General features: G+C 38.0%; 1 protein-coding gene across 22 annotated transcripts in view; it reads left to right on the top strand.

Annotated features, from left to right (window-relative positions):
• The window catches only part of ST7 (suppression of tumorigenicity 7), a 276,264-nt gene that overhangs the window by 98,863 nt on the left and 153,027 nt on the right, over positions 1–24,374 (top strand). For 2 of the 22 annotated variants that reach the window (XM_069586696.1, XM_069586693.1), the window contains exon 2: positions 14,052–14,161. The exons of 16 other annotated variants lie outside the window; for them this stretch is intronic. The gene's annotated coding sequence lies outside the window, so the exon portion shown is untranslated. Of the gene's footprint in view, positions 1–625; positions 681–14,051; positions 14,162–24,374 lie in introns of those variants that run through there. 4 more of the 22 variants (XM_069586697.1, XM_069586692.1, XM_069586684.1 and 1 more) reach the window with 3 other exon arrangements.

The following is a 24,374-nucleotide window of genomic DNA, read 5'->3' as shown; positions in this document are numbered from 1 at the left end:
GCTGCTCTGTAAAATAAGAAGCTGTGGTGGCCTGGATCAGGGCGGTCATGGTGGTGACAGAGAGAGAAGATGGTGTGTACAGGATGTCTCTGAAGGGTGGAACTAATGGGGTCTGTTGAACTGGGTGTGGGAGTGAGGTTAGATGGAGAAATCAAGGATGACTTCCAAGTTACTCACTAGAGGAACTGAATGGATGGGTGTGCCATTAACCGACACAGAAAATTGCCTGGAAGAAATGGAGAAGGACACACAACAAAGGCGAAAGGAAATATGACGGCTGGCAGCTCTTAGTAGAGTCTAGCCACCCACATGTTTTTATTCCCATTCTCTTGCTCTTTACCAAAATAAAAGCTTTTCATCTGCTATAGACTCTTTGAACACAGTGTAACCTGTGTGTCATCAATAATTTATGCAGTGTTCTCAAGTAAATGCACTAGTGTCCAAGGCCTTGTGATTCTGATCTGGTTTCTCAGAATATTTCACAGGGCAGATATGAAAGGGAAGGTTTAAAAACAAAAAAATGCCATCATTTATTAGTATGGCTCAATTTAAAGGGCTATAATTAAATTTTACCTATGGTAACTCATCTTTTCATAGGTGTGTCTAAAGGTTATTGTTCTTCCAGGACCTGTTGTACTAATACCTGCACTTTGTTTAAAGGGACCCGAACAGCTTGACTGGTATGTTGTGCTTTCAGTTGATTTTTTTCCCATGTAAATCACCAGAAAGACTTTTGGAGGTAAACTTTGCAACCTTCCCCCTGACATTGGATGTAGTATAGTTACATTTTATTCTTATCTGTTGTTATTCTTTTAATAATAAAAAACTTTTCTTGTTATAAACAAAGTATCTTCAGTGAAGGTGATTTAGAAAGTACAGTAAGTTATACAGTCATTTACAATTTTGATACCAAGAGGCAATAGATTTTCCAGTTTTTTAAAAAAATTTAATGGTATGATGCTTCATATTCTGTGCAGTTTTGTATCATCCGCTTTTTTTTTCCACCTAACATCCTATTGTGACTTTCTATATCTTATTAACTATTACTGAAAGACAATATCTTAAATGGCTGTGTACCATTCCGCAGCATGGAGCTATCATTTTCCTGTTGTTGAGTATTTAGATTATTTGCTGTTCTTTGTAGAGAACTTTGAAATGAAGAGAAGTCAGACAATTTTTACAGAACACAAAGTTTTAACCACAATTTTTATAGAACATGGAGTTTTAACGAAAGAAGCAATCTTCTATTCAAAGAAAAAGTCATTTGTAAAACTGTAAACTTCTCCAGGAAGCTTTAGAAGAATGCTTGAGGCATCTGAACAATAGCAGTAGAAAGCCCTAATCTCCTGGGCTCTCTGCTCTTGCAGTGCTTTCCTGTGTCCTGGAGGTGCCAGAGATAAACAGGGACTCCCTTTGCCAAGCTCCTCAACATCGTTTCTCACTGAAATCTTTGCCCTGGTCCTTTGGAATCTCTATTTCATTTGTAGCTGGCACCTCTGAATCTTGCTTGGTAGCACTGCAGGAACTAAGGAGGTAGGCACAGCCTTCTTAGGACAGTTTTGGGCTACCAGATTTGCATGGCTCCATCCTCAGCCCTGTCCTCCCCTAGGGCAGTCCCTCAAGTCTCAGCAGGGTGCATCCTTCTGATTATCCACAAGGGAAGCCCATAGCTATTATAGATTATAGCTAGTATATACTACTATATATTATATTTTTAACACCTATGCACATACCCATTTAGGTATGAATTGCATCTGTTAAAACTATAAAATGAGACAAAAGAAGCCAGTCAGTGAAAAAGAGGCATTGCTTGGTAATGTTGTTTCTCTCTGCTGGCCTTTTCCGTTACTGGAGTTGTCAGTCAGTCTAGATCCTCAGGTGCCATAGTGCAAGGCTATCAGTCCTTCAGGGATCAGAAACTGCTCTACCCCACTATCAACAACTGGTGTCACATGGAACGTGCACGTGCCTCATGTTAAAGGTGGTGATGGGTAGAGCTGGACTTGAAGTCTGCCTAGAAGGTGACAGGTATTTTTGTATTTCCCTCCTCTTCTTGAGGGCTTCCCTGGTGGCTCAGAGGTAAAGAACCTGCCTGCCAATGCAGGAGACTCAGGTTCGATCCCTGAGTCAGAAAGATCCCCTGGAGAAGGAAATGGCAACCCACTCCAGTATTCTTGCCTGAAGAATCCCATGGACAGAGGAGCCTGGTGGGCTACAGTCTACAGGGTTGCAAAGAGTCAGATACAACTTAGCTACTAAACAACAGTAAACCTCTTCTTAAAAGGACATAGTGCTTCCCGGGAGGCTCAGTGGTAAAGAATTTGCCTGATAGTTCAGGAGAGACAGGAGATGAGAGTTCAATCCCTGAGGCAGGAAGATCCCTTGGAGGAGGAAATCGCAACCCACTCCAGTATTCTTGCCTGGAGAATTCCATGGACAGAGGAGCCTGTTGGGCTACAGTCCATGGGGTTGTAAAACAGTCGGACATGGCTTAGCGACTAAACGACAGCCATGAGCTAGAATATAAAAGAGTTTTGCCTTTGTCTGGTCATTCCTTTGTCACACTTGGTCTGTACTATAAATGTGCTGTGCTTGCGGGCAGGGTAACATGTTGTGCTTTCTTTTTGTTTGATAATTTGGCAGATAAATCTTCATGGGTGAAGTACAAGATGGTTTAGCTTGCTAAGCTCTGTGTGAGCATTTTCCCAACACACAAATTGTTAAAAAAAAACCAAACAAACAGTATTTCTGATGGACATAGTTGCTATGGAATTCTCTACTGGATGTATCAGGGAAGGACAGCAGAGAAACAAATTCAGATTTTAGCAGTACATCCATCTCATATTCCTTTGCAGAGAAGAAGAAATATGGGCTAGTTAAAAGGAAAAGCAGTTGGATTAGGAAGGTCTTATATTTAGTGATGATGTGGTATAAGGAACCCTAGACAATATTCACATTGGTCATGTGTTAACACCTCTTATTAGTCATATAAATCTGGGATTTACAATCAGGTCTTTATAACATGCACCAACCACTAAACTGTACTTAACCTACCTACCTCCCATTTTGCTTAGTGGGGTAGTGGGGTTTTATTTATCTGATAAAATATTTATATCTCTGATAATTGATGTTCATATTTTAGTAAATTCCAAGTACCTTCCTGTGCTCTTCTTTCTTTTTGTCCAAATTGCTAGTAGGGACTTTTTGTTCCAGAATAACAATCTAGGTGAGATGGGAATATTGATTTGTGCCAGGTGCAAAAGAGTTTCAGTGCATTTCTGGAGTATATTGCTAACTCAGACTTATGCGAGTTACTCAAGATTAGATAGGATAAAATAGAAGAACATGTAAACTGGAAATAGCTTTGAGCATAACAGGGAGTCTTCTACAGCAGTGTCACTTGGGTGGATTCTGGTGATATACTGCAGGGTCCTAACTTCGATCCCGCCCGTTTCAACACTGTATCAGTATCTGGAGTGAAGAAAATGGATACTGCTTATCAGCAACTTGTGGATGATCTAAAGCTGTAGATTTAGTTTTCATTGATTCCTTATGTTTTATTTTTTCCTAATGATTTGAAAGGTAAACTTAAAATCTAGTGATTTTAAATTGTGGCCAGTTTAAACCTTTTTATAAATATGCTTAGAGCTGTATTTCACTATTTATCTCATTATACTTATATATTTATTATTTTTTCAATTGAGATATGATTGACATATAACGTTGTATTAGTTCTAGATGTATAGCATAATGATTTGGTTTATGTCCAAATTCATTCATTCTTAGTATATCTGAAAGTGCCTTTCTTTTGCCATAGGAGTGATGGAAAATGGTCTAGGACAAAACTAAAACAAGAATTTTAAATTATTAGACCAGGGACTGTTTCTTCTACTTCTTTGTTTTTCATATAGTTCTCAACATTATAGTTTGGATATAATTGATATTCTTTCCATAATGTTGATTTGATGTGATTAAAAAAAAAAAGTACTAAGCCTTAGGGAGTTATAAGATATTGTTTACATGCTTTGAGTTAGGGCTCCTCCTAATAGATTGTTTGAGTTATGTACTAAAACATCTGTGCTTGATTATTTGGCATCAGATGCCTAAACATAGAAAATAATAGCCCAATTGAAGACCTCTGACATCCACTAGTTATTATGTTATTTCAGACCCATAGTAAATCATCAATTTGAATATAGTATATGAAGCTTCTTTTCTGGGACTTATTTTTCCTTTTAATAGAATGCTTTTGAAAAGAAGTGTGTAGTAGATGAGTCAAGAGATCTGACCTTTGTCACTATGTCGTATGTGCTGTCACTATGTCATATGCGGATGTGACCTGTCACTTCTTGGGATCAGGTATTTGTGCTTGAGAGTAAAGTAAGAGGGTTAAAAATCAAGATCCCTTCGGACTCTTTTTCAAGTCGTGTTACCATCTGTGGAGTCTGGCAGCTACAGTAATCCTATCAAAGTAGGATGTTTTGCAGAACCCTAGTTGGTTTGAGGCAGGGCCTCTGACTCCTCTGACTTAGGGTAACAGCTGTTTCTTGTGTGTGGGCCACAGATTCTAGGATTTATGTAAGCTGTCATTGGAAAGCATGCTCATTTTTCATGAGTTTTTATTTTGAAATTCTTTATAAATTGTATTTGTGAGTGTCAGGAGTATCAGGAATGTTGCCTAACTTGTGAGTGAGTGACTGGAAACACATCTGCTTTTGCTTTTTGAGAATAGACAATTCTTTAACTCAGCTTATCTATCTAAATAAGACAGGCAAATCCATAACACATTTTCTTTTTGCAGAAGAGCAATTATTTCCCATATAACTTGCATGATGCAAATTTTTTTGTTTTTATTTCCCACTAAAACGTAAACTTTCTTTAGCTTTAACTGTTTAGAAATTAATGATTAGTTTGCATAAAAAAGTTAATGTGGAAAATGTAAAATGTGTTCTACTCAGTACCCTTTGCTGTACATCTTTTCTTTTGGTTGTTAATGCAGAACTCTTTTTCATGAAGGAAAATTGTACTTCTTTACTCAAAGGCTAAATTTCCTTTGATTTCATGGTTCAATGTGGTTAAATTGAGTATCAGAACCAAGTGTTGAAAAAGAGAAATGCTCTTGAATTATAAATCCTATATTCATAGCTATCCTGTGTCTTATGAGAAATTACAACCTAGAAAAGTTTTAACTCAGTGTTTATAATTGTTGGCCATACTTATACAAATACTATATGATGGTATCAAAAAAATAGGAAATACTATTTCTGCTCTTGAGTAGGAATAATTTTAAAGGGAAATGAGAAGAAATGTTTTAAGTTAAGAAACGTTTCTTACATGTCTAACACATGCTGCTGCTGCTGCTGCTAAGTTGCTTCAGTCGTGTCTGACTCTGTGCAACCCCATAGACGGCAACCTGCCAGGCTAGAATAACACAAATCATGGCAGTGTTGTATATGCATGTGTGTATGATAGTTCTGGCACATATAACTGTATATATGAAATTCCTGTTAATTTGAAATGTATACATCTAGATTTATTCTAGAATTGAGAATAATGTTATTCCTCAGATACTTCATTTCATAAATGTAGTACTTTGGTCAAATGTACTGTGAAGTATAGGACTACTTTTTTTTTTAAAGTTGGGCATATAGTTGCTTTACAATTCTGTATTGGTTTCTGCTGTATAAAGAAGTGAAACAGTTATATGTATACATACATCCCTGCTATCCCACCCATCTGTGTCACCATAGAGCACCAATATTAGATCAAATTCTAAGATACTGAATAATTATTAGTTACATTTTACTTTATTTCTGACCTTGAACCTTAGGCTTCTACCAGTTTATAGGATTTGATGCTTAAATATTAAAATTAAATATTACTGTCTTCCCTGGTGGCTCAGACGGTAAAACGTCTGCCTACAATGCGGGAGACCCAGGTTCAATCCCTGCCTCAGGAAGATCCCCTGGAGAAGGAAATGGCAACCCACTCCAGTCCTCTTGCCTGGAAAGTCCCATGAATGGAGGAGCCTGGTAGGCTACAGTCCATGGGGTCGCAAAGAGTTGGACACAACTGAGCGACTTCGCTATGCTCTATAAAATTAAGTTTTGAAATTTCATATTCATTTGATCAGTGTAACTAGTCAAGGCATATGCATTCACATCTTTTGCTATGAAGGCCTGGGGTATAGCCAAGCCCCGTGGATAGGAAAGGAAGGGTCCGCTAAACATGAATGGTGGGTGGATCTAGACAATGGCGGGTCAGTGAAGAAGAGTTTGTGCATCACAAAGGTCAAAATGGTCTAAAAACTATGGAATCAGTTGAAGCAGAATATGTAGACAAGGCAAGCAGAGTATCAGGTAATTCATGACTGTAACACCATGTATAAGGGGAAAGGTTTCTAATTACAGTGCTGAATTAATTTTCCTTTTCCTCTTTCACAATTCCAGTTGAGTGGAAAACCTTGTCTCTTTCTAGGTGTTTTGCAGCTAGAACAGATGGTGGGCCTTCAAGTATGTTTTGAACTAAGTAAAGGCTGGGGCATAGAAATAGAATCACAGAGACCTTGATATATACAACAGTCTCAAGAAATAGGCATGAAGCTTCTTCACTCTGAAAGCAACAGAAAGCAAGTATTAGAAAGCCAAAGCATTCTTTCTATGTGCATGCAGCATTTTAATTTATAAATCCAGTCCGTGACCTTTTAAAACTAATTTATGCATATAATATAATTTTAGTCAAAATCAGTCTGAGATTTCGGGGAGAACTTGAAAGAATGATCTAATGGGAAAATAAATAAGGGAGTTTTCCAGGGAACTTTCCAAATAGAGGAGCAATGAGTAATAATGGTGAAAAATTATAAACACAGATCTATGGAACAATACTTGAGTCTAGAAATAGATTCAGCAATATATAAACAATAAATGAAATATGTTCCAAAAAAAGAAAGATTAAAGTTGTGTTGGGGAGCTGAGTAGCAGTTTTTTAAAATTATTTGCATCAACTTATTTAACTATATACCAGTGTAAAATTGAAATAAATTAGTGAACTTAATAAAAAAATTGATGAAATTAATGAAAAAATGTTATAGAAAACCTAAAGTAACGTAAAACAGAATATATATATAATGGAACTGTGAAAGGATATGTCTTTGGGGGCTTAAAGAAATAGAGAAACAAAGAAAAATATAGATTTGAAAACTATTTTAAATGTATATTTGATAACAGTTTTTAGAATGAGGGGGAAAATAGACATACACCTATATGACTGATAAGAAATATGTATAAAGCACAGTCATCCCTTAAAATCTATAGGTTAGGACTCCTGCAGATACCAAAATCTGTGGATGTCAAGTTCCTTGTATAAAATGGTATAGTATTTACATTTAACTTATGTACATCTTCCTGTATACTGTAAATAATCTGTAGGCTCCCATATACTGTAAACAATCTGCCAGGCTCCTCTGTCCATGGAATTCTCCAGGCATGAATACTGGAATGAATAGCCATTCCCTTCTCCAGGGGATCTTTCTGACCCAGGGATTGAACCCAGGCCTCTTGCATCTCAGGCAGATTCTGTACCATCTGAGCCACCAGAGAAGTTCCTAGTTTACTTAATACAATGTTATAAATACAGTGCCAATAATCAGCTAATTCAAGTTTTGCTTTTTGGAACTTTCTGAAATCTTTCTTCAAACTGTGTTTAATTGTGGTTGTTTGAATCCACAGATGGGGAACCTGAGGATGTGAAGGGTTGTAAAAAGCACTGGTTTGCTTTTATCCCTCAAACATCAAGACTTTTATAGATGAATGGGCAAAACAGATAATTCACAGAAAGGGAAATAGAAGTAGTAAAGTGAACAAGAAAAAATGTTCTTCATAATTCTGTATCAAAGACTTTGTGCAAATTTATAATACATAGATGACACTTTTAAATTATTGAGGTAATTCCCCCCTTCCATCACAAAAAGAGAACATCTCATATTGGCATATTTGCAGCAAAATTTGTATGTTTTTATTTTAAAAAGAAACCTGGAACTGTTCATTGCTGATGAAGTCATTGACGCAGTTCCTCCTGGGAATGAAAAAAAAAAAAGGTAAACCATAGAAAAGTAGAAAAATTGCTAAAACCCTTTGGGCTAGTAATCCTGTCCCTAGCAATCCATCCCAAGTAATACGTGTTCACACCATGATCAAACTGTATTGTTTCCCACAGTAGCAAATAATTGGAAGTAACCTCAATGTTCATCAGAAGAGAAATGGTATGTTAGTGATGTTATGTCACTAACATATTATATCATCATGACATAATCTCATCAAATCATTACAATGAAAACTATGACGTGCACTTAAGGTGTTGTGTTAAATGGAATAGAACCTAAAATACGATTTCAACAATAATAAATGTGTGTGAAAGCTAGTAGGTGGTAATGAAGGTAGTTCCAATAAAATGATAGCTTACAGGACATTTAAAAATAATTAACATAGTGTTTAGTGTAATATTGCTTTTCCTATAAATAAATAGAAAAAGAAAATCTTAATTCCTCACTTGTGAAGCCAATTATAAGCATCATGGAATCGAAACTCCCAGACATGGAGTTTCAGATCTCTGAGGTGAGTGGGCGTTAGGAAATGAGATAGATCAAATATTTGGCCTTTTTCTTATAGTCCCTGTCATGCAATTCAGCTCTAAAGACTCCTTCACTAACAGGAGAAGCAGTGAGGGCAGGTTTCACAAGTTTCAAGCCCATTAGCCCAGCCTTTTCACTGTCCAGCTTGCTGAAATTTATCTGAACGTTTTACAACTTTTATGTCTGTGTGGTGGGGGTGAGAGGAGGGGAGGGAGGAATAACCTATGGTGATTTTTACAGGTAATTTGAAGCAGATAATTTATGATGTAAAATAATTAGATAACCAAAGAACAGCTTATATAAATGATCTAAATCCCAGATTAAGTGATAAGAAAAAAATCAGATGTAAATGCTCTACTCTTCAGAGAACATTAGTCAGGAAGTTTGAATTTTACTTCTCTACATCAGAGAGGAAGAATATAAGCTGAAATAGTACTGTAAATGGCAGGTCTGAATCCATAGGTGTAGCAAAGATGGAGGCTTTCATATGAGTGGGTACTGGAGAGTGATGCTGGTGTGAAAAGGAAGTGTGTGGCCATCACACTTTCCATGACAGGAAAAGAGAATAAACAACAGTTAGACTAGTTGTCACTTGGAAAATTAATATATAGGACAAAGCTTAAGAATCCAAGCCCATTTTTCAGACTGTATTTGTAGTTTGTCCTCTATTGTAAAGGATACCGTGTTTGTCACTGGTTTGATGGAGTATTAGTCATTTGGGGCTGCCATAACAAAACAGCATAGACTGGGTGGTTTAAACAACAGAAATTTCTCAGAATCTGGAGGGTGAGAATTCCAAGATCAAAGTGCTAGTGTTTCCCATCTCTGGTGCGCTCTCTGTCTTCCTGGCTTGCAGACAACCACTTTTTTTGTATATTCTTGCATGGCGCGTACACACACACACAGACACACACACACACACACAAAGAGAAAGCGCTCTGTTGTCTCTTCTTATTAGGGTATTGATTGCATCATGAAGGTTCTACTCTCGTGACCTCATCTAAACCTAATTTTCTCCAAAGCCCCAACTCCAAATACATTGGAGGTTAGAGTTTCAACATACAAATTTAGGGGAACACAGTTCTGTCCATAGCGAATGGTAATCTTGCCAACAGGACCCTATCTTATATTTTTTTAACCTTAAAGCAAAGAGCTCATTGCACATGTACTGCCATAGAGGTCAGAGTCATTATTGATTAATTAAAAGTGATAGCTTTTAATTTTGTACTCATTGTGATATGAAATTCAATCACACTTTCATAGTAGTCCTTGGAATTTATTTAAAAGAGTTAGTCTCCTGTTAGAATGCTAAGGAGCAATAGATCAGTTCACGTGTTTTTTTTTTCTCTTTTTCTAACATGTTTTAAATGTGCTAAATTTTCTAAGATGAAATAAATCTGTGAGATTGACTCAAAAGATGTAATTCTACTAGTTTATGGTTAAATCTAGATTATGAACTTGCATACTTCAAAGGAAAAAAGTGAATGTTTATGTACTCTATACATCAAATATTGGATAGACTTCAGCACGAGAGATAAAGGAAGAAATCATGCATCCTGAGCTTGGCCAACACACCTTGTGACCAACCTAGTATATCTATTTTGTGCCAAAATAATGGGTTAGTCCTGTCACTTCAGGTAGTATTATTGGCGCCTCAGTCCTCCACTTAAATAATAAGATAGAGTGGAGCAAAAACTCCAAACTTTCAGTTTTTTCATCTCTCAAGAGGCAGAAAAGTTAAGAAATCCCTTGTTTTTGACTTTTGCTAATTCTGTTAGCAAGACCGGGAGCAGACTGTGGCTCAGATCATGAACTCCTTATTGGCAAATTCAGAATTAAGTTGGAGAAAGTAGGGAAAACCACTAGACCATTCAGGTATGACCTAAATCAAATCCTTTACAATTATATAGTAGAAGTGAGAAATAGATTTAAGGGACTAGATCTGATAGACAGAGTACCTGATGAACTATGGAGGAAGGTTTGTGACCTTGTAAAGGAGACAGGGATCAAGACCATCCCCAAGAAAAAGAAATGCAAAAAAGCCAAAATGGCTGTCTGAGGAGGCCTTCCAAATAGCTATGAAAAGCAAAGGAGAAAAGGAAAAATATACCCATTTGAATGCAGAGTTCCAAAGAATAGCAAGGAGAGATAAGAAAGCCTTCCTCAGTGATCAATGCAAATAAATAGAGGAAAACAACAGAATGGGAAAGACTAGAGATCTCTTCAAGAAAGTTAGAGATACCAAGGGAACATTTCATGCAAAGATGGGCACAATAAAGGACAGAAAAGGTATGGACCTAACAGAAGCAGAAGATATTAAGAAGAGGTGGCAGGAATACAGAGACAAGCTATATAAAAAAGATCTTCACGACCCAGATAATCACGATGGTATGATCACTTATCTAGAGCCAGACATCCTGGAATGCAAAGTCAAGTGGGCCTTAGGAAGCATCACTATGAACAAAGCTAGTAGAGGTGATGGAATTCCTGTTGAGCTAGTTCAAATCCTGAAAGATGATGCTGTGAATGTGCTTCACTCAATATGCCAGCAAATTTGGAAAACTCAGCAGTGGCCACAGGACTGCAAGAGGTCAGTTTTCATTCCAATCCCAAAGAAAGGCAATGCCAAAGAATGCTCAAACTACCGCACAATTGCACTCATCTCACACGCTAGTAAAGTAATGCTCAAAATTCTTCAAGCCAGTCTTCAATAGTAAGTGAACCATGAACTTCCAGATGTTCAAGCTGGTTTTAGAAAAGACAGAGGAACCAGAGATCAAATTGCCAACATCCACTGGATCATCGAAAAAGCAAGAGAGTGCCAGAAAAGCATCTATTTCTGCTTTTTTGACTATGCCAAAGCCTTTGACTGTGTGGATCACCACAAACTGTGGAAAATTCTTCAAGAGATGGAAATACCAGCCCCCTGACCTGCCTCCTGAGAAATCTGTATGCAGGTCAGGAAGCAAGAGGCAGAACTGGACATGGATCAACAGACTGGTTCCAAATAGATAAAGGAGTACATCAAGACTGTATATTGTCACCCTGCTTATTTAACTTACATGCAGAGTACATCATGCGAAATACTGGGCTGGATGAAGCACAAGCTGGAATCAAGATTGCTGGGAGAAATATCAATTACCTCAGATATGCAGATGATACCACCCTTATGGCAGAGAATGAAGAAGAACTAAAGAGCCTCTTGATGAAAGTGAAAGAGGAGAGTGAAAAAGTTGGCTTAAAACTCAACATTCAGTAAACTGAGATCATAGCATCTGGTCCCATCACTTCATGGGAAATAGATGGGGAAACAGTGGAAACAGTGTCAGACTTGAGTTTTTTGGGCTCCAAAATCACTGCAAATGGTGACTGCAGCCATGAAATTAAAAGACGCTTACTCCTTGGAAGAAAAGTTATGACCAACCCAGACAGCATATTAAAAAGCAGAGACATTACTTTGCCAGCAAAGGTCCTTCTAGTCAAAGCTATGCTTTTTCCAGTAGTCATGTATGGAGAGTTGGACTGTGAAGAAGGCTGAGTGCTGAAGAATTGATGCTTTTGAACTGTGGTGTTGGAGAAGACTCTTGAGAGTCCCTTGGACTTCAAGGAGATCTAACCAGTCTATCCAAAAGGAGATCAGTCCTGAATATGAGTCCTGGAAGGACTGATATTAAAGCTGAAACTCTAATACTTTAGCCACCTGATGTGAAGAACTGACTAATTAGAAAAGACCCTGATGCTGGGAAAGATTGAGGGCGGGTGGAGAAGGGGATGACAGAGGATGAGATGGTTGGATTGCATCACCGACTCGATGGACATGAGTTTGAGTAAGCTCTGGGAGTTGGTGATGGACAGGGAGGCCTGGCGTGCTGCAGTCCATGGGGTCGCAGAGTCAGACACAACTGAGTGACTGAACCGAACTGAACTGTTTTTGACTTGCTGATTCTCTCATACATCTATATTTAACGATAGTTTGAAGCAGATTTTTTTTTTAGTATACTGTGGTAGGGGCATTGTGCTGTACATGGAAAAATATTTCAATCAAAATTCAGAATAACTGAAAATAGAATCTTGTGTTTGCTTTTTAGTTTGTTTGCTTTTGTCTTTTATTTCACTCAGTTCTCTTTTGAGGCTCTGCTGCTGCTAAGTCGTTTCAGTTGTGTCTGACTGCTGCTAAGTTGCTTCAGTCGTGTCTGACTCTGTGTGATCCCATAGACAGCAGCCCCACCCAGCTCTCCTGTCCCTAGGATTCTCCAGCCAAGAACACTGGAGTGAGTTGCCATTTCCTTCTCCAATGTGTGAAAATGAAAAGTGAAAGGGAAGTTGCTCACTTGTGTCTGACTCTTAGCTACCCCATGGACTGCGGCCTACCAGGCTCCTCTGCCCATGGGATTTTCCAGGCAAGAGTACTGGAGTGGGTCACCATTTCCTTCTCCATTTGAGCCTCTAGGCAGAATTAATTTAGAAAGAAAATCTGAGCGGTAAGGTTCTTTTTATAATATGACTGATGATTTTATGTAAATGATGAAATATAGTTCTAATTATTTTCTCTCTCTCTCTCTTTTTTTTTTTTTTGCCTTAAACCAGAACAAAGATCAAATGTTTTCAGAATGATAAAACTTTTGTTTCTATTCATTTTGTTTCCTTCAGTTGAGGGGTAGTGGAGAAAGATTTTTATGCTTACATTTGTATAATTTCGTCTACTGCTTTCTTGGTTTCTTCTCTTTTTGTATAGGAGCATAGTTTATTTGCTTCTAGGAAGGAGGCTGGATTTTAAAGAACATAGAAACTCAGAAAATACTTGTAGACACTGTTATCTTCCCAGCGTCCCCTTCACCCAGCTGACATAATTTTATGCAAATGTGTGCACTTTATAGCAATTTCCAATAGCCATTGTTATATTAATCTGTATTAGTGTCTGTGTAGAGGATTTGAAGTTCAATAATTTTCTGAACATTAAATCTCTATTCTTGGAAATCGTTAGATTTCCTACTATTTATTCAGTAATTAATACAGCTATGATGACATAATATGGCATTTATTTAAAGATGCTTTTTGTTTTGCTACTTTTGGCTTTTTAATATGGTATTTTATTAAGACATAAAAATCTTTTTTTCCTGTTTAAGTTAAAAGTTCATGGGACAATATATATGAAAAGGTTTTTCTTTTTTTCTCTTTTTCATTGTCTGACTAAACATATTGATAAATAAACACATAACCCTTTGCTTTTGCTTTAATTAATGCTTTCTTGGGAGACTTTTAGGAAGAAATGTGATATAATTATAAGTGAGCAAAAACATTAATGAGCTATCAAGGTAATTAAAAAACTACTTCCCTATATGCTTCTATCAGGGGCTTCCAGAAAAGTCTCAGAAGAATTTACTTTCTTTTTTTTTTTTTACAATTGTTTAATTAACTTCAGAAAAATCCCAGGTGTACCCTTACTACAAGTATACTTCAGAGAAAGTGGTGACTGTAATGTGTGCAGAGGTGTCTTCACCAGCAGGAAGACCAAAGTGTTTTGTTTTTCAGGTAAAATTTGGGTATAATTTATTTCAGCAGAAGTTTAAGCATGTAAGCAGGATAATTGTGTCATTTACTTTGCTGCATATCTCTTAAAATCAATCATTATATTAGTTGCTTCATAAACCTGTTTTATAGAAAATGTTCACTGCTTTTCTCTATGTTCATACATTCCTTTGCCTGGACTTCTTTAGGGAAGAGTTTTCTTTACAGAACTTTCACTCCCCAGGCTGTGTCTTCGGGAAAGGACTTTTATCTGCAACAATTGTGTGGTTTTCCCAGCAAGTAAGTGCTGTGGAACAAATAGATGGATTCCTGCTGTCTTCTCTACAAACCCAAGTATTTTGGAGAAGCTTAGCAGGTACTCACTGAAAGAAAAAAACAAAAAACAACTTGACCTTAAAGAGAAACAAATATTGAGAAGGAAATGGCAACCCACTCCAGTATTCTTGCCTGGGAAATGCAATGGACAGAGGAGCCTAGCCTGCTGCAGTCCATGAGCTCACAAAGAGTTGGACATGACTTAGTGACTAAATAACTCAAGAATCTTAAGTGGTAGCAAGCTATTTTAAGGAAACCATCGTATGAAGTACTTCCTAGAAGTATAAAAAGTTCCTTGTTTTGTATTTAATTACATATGACTATATTCTAGGAAAATTAAAAAAACAGATACTATAGAAGTGCCACTGGGGTACCGTCTCCAAAATGGTAACTGTTGCTCTAGAGTGTATACTCTTCAATCACCTTTTTTTTATGCATTTATATACATAACATGTTTACCTGTAGAAATACATAATTTTATGCATTTAAAATTTTTACATATTGTGTCTTACTATGCATATGTTTTGAAACTTGCTTTTTTTCCTAACAAAATGTCTAGGAGATTTTATGTCAATATATACAGATTTTCATTTTCTTCCAAAAAAAAAAAAAAAAAAGAGAAACAAATAACTAATCACAATCTGTACTTTGTTTTTGTTTTGGGTGTATCTCTTAAACTGACTAACACTTATCATTGCCTGATACTCTGCAGCACTTTCACATGTAAGTCAATTAAGTCTTAGAGTACCTTAAGTCTACCTGTGAGGTAAAACTGTTATTCTGATTATTCTGATAAGCCACAAAATTAAAAGACACTTGCTCCTTGGAAGAAAAGCTGTGACCAACCTAGACAGCATATTAAAAAGCAGAGATATTACTTTGCCAACAAAGGTCCGTCTAGTCAAGGCTATGGTTTTTCCAGTAGTCATGTATGGATGTGAGAGTTGGAACATAAAGAAAGCTGAGTGCAGAAGAATTGATGCTTTTGAACTGTGGTGTTGGAGAAGACTCTTGAAAGTCCCTTGGATAACAAGGAGATCAAACCAGTCAATCCTAAAGGAAATCAATGCTGAATATTTATTGGAAGGACGGATGCTGAAGCTGAAACTCTAATACTTTGGCCACCGGATTTGAAGAACTGACTTTGTTAGAAAAAACCCTGATGCTGGGAAGATTGAAGGCCAGAGAAGAAGGGGATAACAGAGGATGAGATAGATGGATGACATCACTGACTTGATGGACATGAGTTTGAATAAGCTTGGGAGTTGATGATGGACAGGGAAGCCTGGCGTGCTGCAGTCCATGGGATTGCAAAGAGTCAGACACAACTAAGTGACTGAACTGAATCTGAACTGAACTGAAGGAATTGAGGAGGAAGTCTGCCAAGATTGTATCGCTGTTTGGCAGTGGAACTAGGAATTTGAGGGCTTTTGGTTCAAGTAGATATGGTGTGCTTTCTTTACATAATGTTCACTTTTCCTTTGGTGTTCTGTTCAGTGCCGGCTGCATGGGTAGCACTGAATGGAAGGGATTCTGGTGCAGATCCTTGTTTCATTTCTGTATGTCTCAGCCTGGCCAAGGCTATTAGAATCTCTACCACAGTGAAATACAGGTCACCTTATCCCTTCCCTGGAGCACACCAGTAGCCTTCTTTCCCTCATAGCAGCCAGGGATCTTTGGAAATGTAATTTGGATCATGTCATACTTCTGCTTAAAAGCCTTCAGTGATTTTCCATTGTACATAGAATAAAATCCAAAATATTATTTTTGTCTGTAAGACCTGGCACATTCTGGCTTCTGCTTATCTCTCCCTCACTTAAGCATCAGCTGATCACACAGAGTTCTTGGAAGGCCTCACGCTCTTCCTTGCCTCAGGACCTTTGTAGTTGTATTTTCCTTTGTCTGTTTTTCTTTAAATCTTTCTGCCTTTAGCTGATACTTCACATTTTAGCCCAAATGTCATTTTCTGAAATGATACCTTCTATAGCTTCCCAACCTAAGCCGTCTTGTTTTATTTATATTCCTTCCCTCTCCAGTATTTATGCTTTGCTTTTATAGTTACTTAGTAATTACTAACAGTCAGGAAGTCCTTCCAATTTGCCAGCCACTGGGCACTTGGGGGATACAGGTTGCTTCTAGTTTCTGGCTTTAAAAATAATACTGCTGTGGGTATTTATGTACAAATTTTTACAAGGACATATCTTTTCAGTTCCTATGGGTATATGCCTAGGAGTGGAACTGCTAGGTCTTGTGGTAAGTCTGTGTTTAACATTTTGAAGAATTGCCAAACTTTTCCAGAGTGGAACAAGGACTAAGGCCTCTCAGAGAGAACCAGAGCTGGACGGACAATATTTAAAGCAGTAAAAACACGGACTGTTGCAGTAGGGAGAAAGACATCTCAGTATAGAACTGGGATTGATTCTGAACAGAACAGGGAAAAGTGGGGGTTCATTGTCAAGGAACAGGGTGGAGGTGGGGATTGGTGGGTAGAAAATTAATAAGAGGGTAGGGTAGTTCTTTGCTAAACTGCTGTAAAGGATTCTAAAAGAATTCTTGCTGAAGACTGACCAGAGTGATCACTTATTGTTTTGGGGGATGGGGGAGGTAAGAAATTTGGTTAAATATTAAGGGTGATCAGATATCAAGGGTGGGAGATTCTGGCTAAACCTTTTTAATAAGATTCTCGCTAAAGTTAGGTGATACAAAGACAAACATGCCAGTCTAAGAGACAAGGCCTAGTTGGGAGAAATATTCAGAGGAGCCTGTTTAAAGGTTAGGTTGATCTAAGAGAGACTCTTTGTCAGACCCATAACAGATGATTCAGTATTACCCTTACAGAGCTTTTCTTCAACTGTATTAGCAAGGAGGCTTCTGATCCATTCTCTTAAATTTCCTTCAACTCTACCCAGTGACATTTCATTTAGCATCCTGTTATGCCCAAGTCGAGAAATCTCCCAATGACCACCAGGAAGCCGATATCCAATGCAAAAGCAAGAGAGTTTTTATTACCAAGCTCGAGCTGGGGCTCCCACCAATACCGACGCAGTGGCTATAGGGAGGAGCCCCGAGCTCTGGGTTTCATTGCTTATATAGGGTATTCTCGAGCGAAAAATTTGAAAAACGGGAGTTTCCGGGTTGGGAGACATCTAACTGGTTACCTTCTGTGGAAGGGTTAGGTGTTGGATTCTGATTGGTTCCCATTTCCTGGGCTTGCCATGGGTTCTGATTGGTCCCAGGGTGGTGGGGTGAGGTTAAGAGATTTCCAAAAATCTCTTTTCGGGGAATTTTTACAAAATGGAGTCTTTAACAAAATGGAGTAGCTTAGGTCCTTCAATCCAACAGATATTTATTGACATGATGTTGGCTGAGCTGGGATACAGTTTTTGGAGTATTTTCTCGAAGCTGGTAAAGCTGCTTTATTTTCTGTTTCATTCTTATAAATTAATGTTTTTGTTTTGTTTTTAGAAACATTTAGCAGGTCTGATAGCTTAGTCCTCTTTTGAAGTCTCATTTATCCTGTAAAGAGGGAAAGACAACATCATATATTATCATGAGTTTCACAGTTTAAGACACTGGTCCCATTTAAGTAAGTTGCTATTCCTTCCCCAAATACACTTTTTAAGTGTGAATATCTTTTTATTCCTTCTTTTTCTTTTTTTGTTATCTTTTCCTTTTATAGAAAACATTTTTTTTCTCTGCCTCCAAGTGGGTGATGTCTCCAATCCAGTACTAAATTGTTTTTATTACTACTATTTTATCCCACTTATTGAAATATTGTTAGAGTAGGTTGTTTATAAATCAACCAGCAACTGCAAGTGGAGAAGGCAATGGCACCCCACTCCAGTACTCTTGCCTGGAAAATCTCATGGATGGAGGAGCCTGGTAGGCTGCAGTCCATGGGGTCTCTAAGAGTTGGATATGACTGAGCGTCTTCACTTTCACTTTTCACTTTCATGCATTGGAGAAGGAAATGGCAACCCACTCCAGTGTTCTTGCCTGGAGAATCCCAGGGACTGGGGAGCCTGATGGGCTGCCGTCTATGGGGTCGCACAGAGTCGGACACGACTGAAGCGACGCAGCAGCAGCAGCAACTGCAAGAATGATTTTAACTATCACGCAAACTGTTTGGTCTTATGGTTTTTCTACTTTACTACCGCCCATCTGTAGTATGTCACGTATCATCAATTAACGCAAATTCAAACTTATTTTGAGAATTTGGCAATGTTCCTGAAAATAATTGGCTGTCTTGGGGAGCTGAGAATCTAGCATTGTTACTCAGTTGGAAAAATGAAGGCTTCCTCTGAGTGACTCAAGCAGAGCTTCCTAAACTTCACTGAAGTTAACTGCTGCCTCTTCTGTGCTGCTGCTGCTGCTGCTGCTGCTAAGTCGCTTCAGTCATGTCCGACTCTGTGCGACCCCATAGACGGCAGCCCACCAGGCTCCCCCGTCCCTGGGATTCTCCAGGCAAGAATACTGGAGTGGGTTGCCATTTCCTTCGCCAATGCATGAAAGTGAAAAATGAAAGTGAAGTCTCTCAGTCCTGCCCGACTCTTAGCAACCCCATGGACTGCAGCCTACCATCGTCCATGGGATTTTCCAGGGAAGAGCACTGGAGTGGGGTGCCATTGCCTTCTCCCTCTTCCGTGCAGTCAGTGTCTAATGTGTGCCAGCTCCCATTGTAGTGATTATAATTGCTTAGGTTACATTAATATTCATGGCACATGCCTCTCACCTTACGTGGTACTCATTCCCTGAGTCTTTGACTAATGTACCCTTTTGCATTTCATCTTGGCATGGGGAACCATGATTTTAGAGGATGTGAAGCAGAGAGCAGCTGGGGGGAGAATGAATATCCAGTACCTGGTGCCAGGATGAACATACTGATGCAGATATTCTGAGAAGGGATCTTTTGAGACAGGTTATAATAAAGGCCAAGTGGAACCAAAGCTGATCTTGCCCTGGCACCTGATGCTAGTCAAAGAGGCGCTTAGCTTTGTTCTGTTTTATTTCACTCTTGGGTTGCCAGCTGCTTCAAGCCAGCTGTTTAGGCACAGTTAAAATAAAGGCCAGAAATCATCATTATGGTATTTGAAAATATGCCAGTAATTTCTAAAGCTTAGAAAGTTAGCAGTAGCATATGGATGAATGCTAAAAACTTAGAGATCCAAAAGGAAAATAGTTTATCCTTCCTATCTCTGCAGAATTATTTTTGCAGGGATGGAGGAGAGGGGGAAATGGAGAGTTGTGGTTTAATGGGTATAGAGTTTCAGTTTTGCAAGATGAAAAGTTCTGGAGATTGCACAACAATCTACATATACTTAATATATTGAACATATCCTTAAAAATGATTAAGATGATAAATTTTTGTTATGCATATCTTACCACAGTTGGAAAAAAAAGATATTTTTAGGACTCCACTCTTTAGTAAAGATAAATTGTTTATTATACTCCTCTTCTAGAGAATTACAGGTATTCAGCATATGGAAGCTTTTCAGACATCCTGCACAAACAAATTCTTCTTTAACCCAGTGTTTCTCAAATTGTCTCTCCCCCAATTAAACTAACATCTCTTAATAGTCTATGGAACTTATATTTGAAAAAGTTCCATTTAGGAAGAGGTAATTTGAGGTCTTTTCCAGCTCAAAAATGTTATCATTCTTTAAAGACACCATATGATAAAGTGGAATATGTGAAAATAAGCACTGGAAAACAAAGATTAATTTAGGCCTTCTCATTGTTTTCCATATTGTGACAAGCACAGAATGTAATGATATTTGAATGGTACATGTGGGTAAACAAGACAAGGTGGCTCTGGGCTAGGAGTTCTGTAATCCAGTCAGCACACCAGTTGGGTGAAAATCTGGCAATAAGATCTTTAAAAAGTTATCATTGAACAAGCTACATGAAATATCATGCTCTTCAGATGTCAGGTTAGCCTGTGAAAGAGGCATTAGAGGCAGAACATACTATACTTTGTGATCCATTTACTTTTCATTGGCAACAATTTTCCACTTTAGGTAAATCAGAAACTCCTGATGGTCTGCATGGCTGTGGTTATTACTGATCATTAGACCTAACTGGAAATCTCCAGTGGATATGTGAGAGTGAGGGGTGAGGGTTTTCCAGCAGGTTAATACCTTTCCACAGTTTGTTCAATATACCTAAGTGACTAATTCAGCAACCTCTTATTTTTAAAATGAGAACATATGTACTAATGGCATTAGCAGAGTAGTTCCCACTTAATGGGAAACATTTTGTTTTCGACTTTGCATTTCCTAAAGAAATAATTATTTGGGACAGTGATGTGAATTGGATGTGCTGGAGAATAGTATATTCATATTAACGCATTTTTGTAAGAAATATGGTCTAGATCAGTGAGGCCTTTCCCACTTAAAGCCTTTAAAGTCATCCTTGTCTCTCACGCTTCATCCTATTCCCCTCAATGGTGTCATTCTGCAATATTATATCTTTTAAATAGCTTGCTTAAAGATCCTAGACTGAAGGAAAACCCAAGAGAATAGATTATATTTGAAAGTGACCTATATTACTGTTTAGTTATTGTTTCTGTTTAGCTTACCTAGTAATGAAGATTAGTCACCGTCTACCTAGTGATAGGTATTTTGATTGTGGAAATGCCAAATCCTCTCTTATTGCCTTTTTTTGCCATAAAACAATTCTTACTATTGCTTTTATTCACTCTTGATTGTTTTCTCTAGGAATTCTATTGGAGAAAGTTCAAGTTTTAAAACTAAATATAAAATTACATCCTTGTTTAGCAGCAGGGATCCACTGAGAAATCCCATTGACAACCTCTGCTGGGCTTTTGAAGCAGACGTTTAATTACCATCTATTGATTGAGCTTGATTTGTCACTGGCATCTGGCTAGGCAGAGCTATTCTTTCTATCTGAGCAAGGCAGGCAGACAGGTGCCAAAATGGGAAAAGAGATGCAGCCACTGCAACTGGCCAGCTTCAGGTGTGGATGAAGGAAGTGAAGTGAAGTGGTCAAGAGACCAAAGAGGTGCTCAGGCAGTGAGGGCACAGGGTAGGCCACTGTGAAAGGGAATTTGAGACAAAGCAAATGGGAGCACAGTAACTCAAAATTTAAGGCTTACAGTTCTCAGAAGTCCAGGCAGACTATGCTAGAACCCCCGCCAGGGAGCATTGAGACTGAGCCTCAGTCTTTGAAGAATAGGACTGAAAAGGGGTGGGGTTTTAAGGAAGTTACTAGAATAAGACCCAGAAAAAGAACAAAAGAAACTCAATAAATAAAAATCAGAGAAATCAATAGGATACTTAACCACACCCTGAGGCCTTCACACAATGTAGTGCTGTTGCAGCATTTAATTTTGCTTATTTATTTTAAAATTGAAGTGCAGCTGATTTACTATCAATATACTGTGTTAATTTCAGGTATATAGCTATGTGATTCAGTTATACATATATATGTATACAGTTTCTTTTCCATTAGAGGTTATTACAAGATATTGAATATAGTTACCTGTGCTATGGAGCCTCCCTGGTGGCTCAGACAGTAAAGAACCTGCCTGCAATGCTGGAGACCCAGCTTTGATCCCTGGGTCAGGAAGATCCCCTGGAGAATGGAAAGGTTATCCACTCTAGTATTCTTGCCTGGAGAATTCCATGGACAGAAGGGCCTGGTGGGCTACAGTTCATGGGGTCACAAAAAGTTGGACCAGACTGAATGATTAACACACACACACCTGTGCTGTACACCACATCCTTGTTGCTTATCTATTTTATACGTAGCAGTGTGTATCTGTTAATCCCATACTCCTAATTAATCCTTCCCTGCCTTTTCCGCTTTAGTAACTGAAAGTTTATTTTTTGTGCTTCTATTTCTGTGAGCCTACTTCTGTTTTGTAAATAGATTCACTTGTATTATTTTTTAGATGCCATATATAAGTGATATCATATAATATTTGTGTTTCTGTCTGACTTCACTTAGTATGATACTCTCTAGGTCTGTCTGTATTGCTGCAAGTGGCAATATTTCCGTCTTTTTTATGGCTGAGTATACACACTCACATACACACAGAGCACAGCACATCCTTATCCATTCATCTGTTGATGGACATTTAAGTTCCTTCCATATCTCTGATCTTGTAAATAGTGCTGCTGTGAACACTGGATGCACGTATCTTTTCAAGCTAGTTTTCATCTCTTGTGGATCTATGCCCAAGAGTGGGATTGCTGAATCATATGTTATCTCTATTTTCAGTTTTTGAAGGAACCTCCATACTGTTTTCTGTAGTGGCTAGACAAATTTACATTTCCATCAACAGTGTAGGAGAGTTTCCTTTTCTCCACATCTTCTTCAGCATTGATTATTTACAGACTTTTAAATGATGGTCATTCTGACCAGTGTGAGGTGGTAAGTCATTGTGATTTTGATTTGCCTTTCTCTTATAATTAGTGATCTTAGGCATCTTTTCATGTGCCTGTTGGCCATTTGTGTATCTCCTTTGGAGAAATGTCTGTTTAGGTCTTCTACTCGTTTTTTATTGGATTTTTTTTCCTTAAATATTAAGCTATATGAGCTGTGGTTGTATTTTAGATATTAACCCCTTGTCAGTCACATCACTTAAAAATATTTTCTCCCATACCGTAGGTTTTCTCTTTGTTTTGTTAATGGTTTCCTTTGTGTGCAGAAGTTTTTAAGTTTGATTAGATCCAATTTTTTACTTTTTTCTGTTATTTCTATTGTCTTGGGACACAGACCTAAGAAAACATGGGCACAATTTTGTCAGAATGTTTTGCTTATGTCCTTTTTTAGAAGTTTCATGATGTCATGTCTTGTCTTATTAAGGTTGTTAAGTGATTTTGAGTTTTTTTTTTTTTTTTGTCTTTGGTGTGAGGGAATGTTCTAACTTCATTGGTTTACATTTAGCTGTCTGGCTTTTCCCGTGCCGCTTGCTAAAGAGATAAGTCTTTTCTCCATTGTATATTCTTGCCTCCTTTGTCAAAGATTAATTAACCATGGATGTGTGGGTTTATTTCTGGGCTCTCTATTCTCTTCTATTGATGTATCTGTTTTTGTGTCAGTGCCATGCTACTTTGATTATTATACCTTTGTAGTATTATCTGGAGTCTGGGAGGGTTATATCTTCATCTTTGTTCTCTTTCCTCAGAATTGCTTTGGCAATTCTGAATCTTCTATGGTTTGGTTCTGTATATGTTTTAGGATTATTTATTCTAGTTTTGTGAAAAATGTCAAGGGTAATTTAACTCAACATTCAAAAACTAAGATCATGGCATCTGGTCTCATCACTTCATGGCAGTTAGATGGGGAAACAATGGAAACAGTGAAAGACTTTATTTTCTTGGGTTCCAAGATCAATGGGGATGGTGACTGCAGCCATGAAATTAAAAGACTCTTGCTCCTTGGAAGAAAAGCTATGGCAAATGTAAACAGCATATTATAAAACTTTGCTGACATTACTTAGCCAACAAAGGTCTGTATAGTCAAACCTATGGTTTTCCCAGTAGTCATGTATGGATGTAAGAGTTGGACCATAAAGAAGGCTGAGCGCTGAAGAATTGATGCTTTTGAACTGTGTTGTTGGAGAAGATTCCCTTGGACTACAAGGAGATCAAATCAGTCAATCCTATAGGAAATCAACCCTGAATATTCATTAGAATGACTGATGCTGAAGCTGAAGCTCCAATACTTTGGCTACCTGATTTGAAGAGCCAGTTTCCTGGAAAAGACCCTGATGCTGGGAAAGAAAGAAGGCAAGAGGAGAAGGGGACAACAGAGGATAAGATGGTTGGATAGCATCACCAATTCAGTGGACTTGAGACTGAGCAAGCTCTGGGAGATGTTGAAGGACAGGAAGGCCTGGCATGCTGCAGTCCATGGTGTTGCAAAGAGTCAGACA

Source organism: Ovis canadensis, chromosome 4 (genome assembly GCF_042477335.2).
Source record: "Ovis canadensis isolate MfBH-ARS-UI-01 breed Bighorn chromosome 4, ARS-UI_OviCan_v2, whole genome shotgun sequence".
NCBI classification, from domain to species: domain Eukaryota; kingdom Metazoa; phylum Chordata; class Mammalia; order Artiodactyla; family Bovidae; genus Ovis; species Ovis canadensis.
The sequence above is the reverse complement of the archived record's forward strand: the minus strand, read 5'-3'. Positions and strand labels throughout refer to the sequence as shown.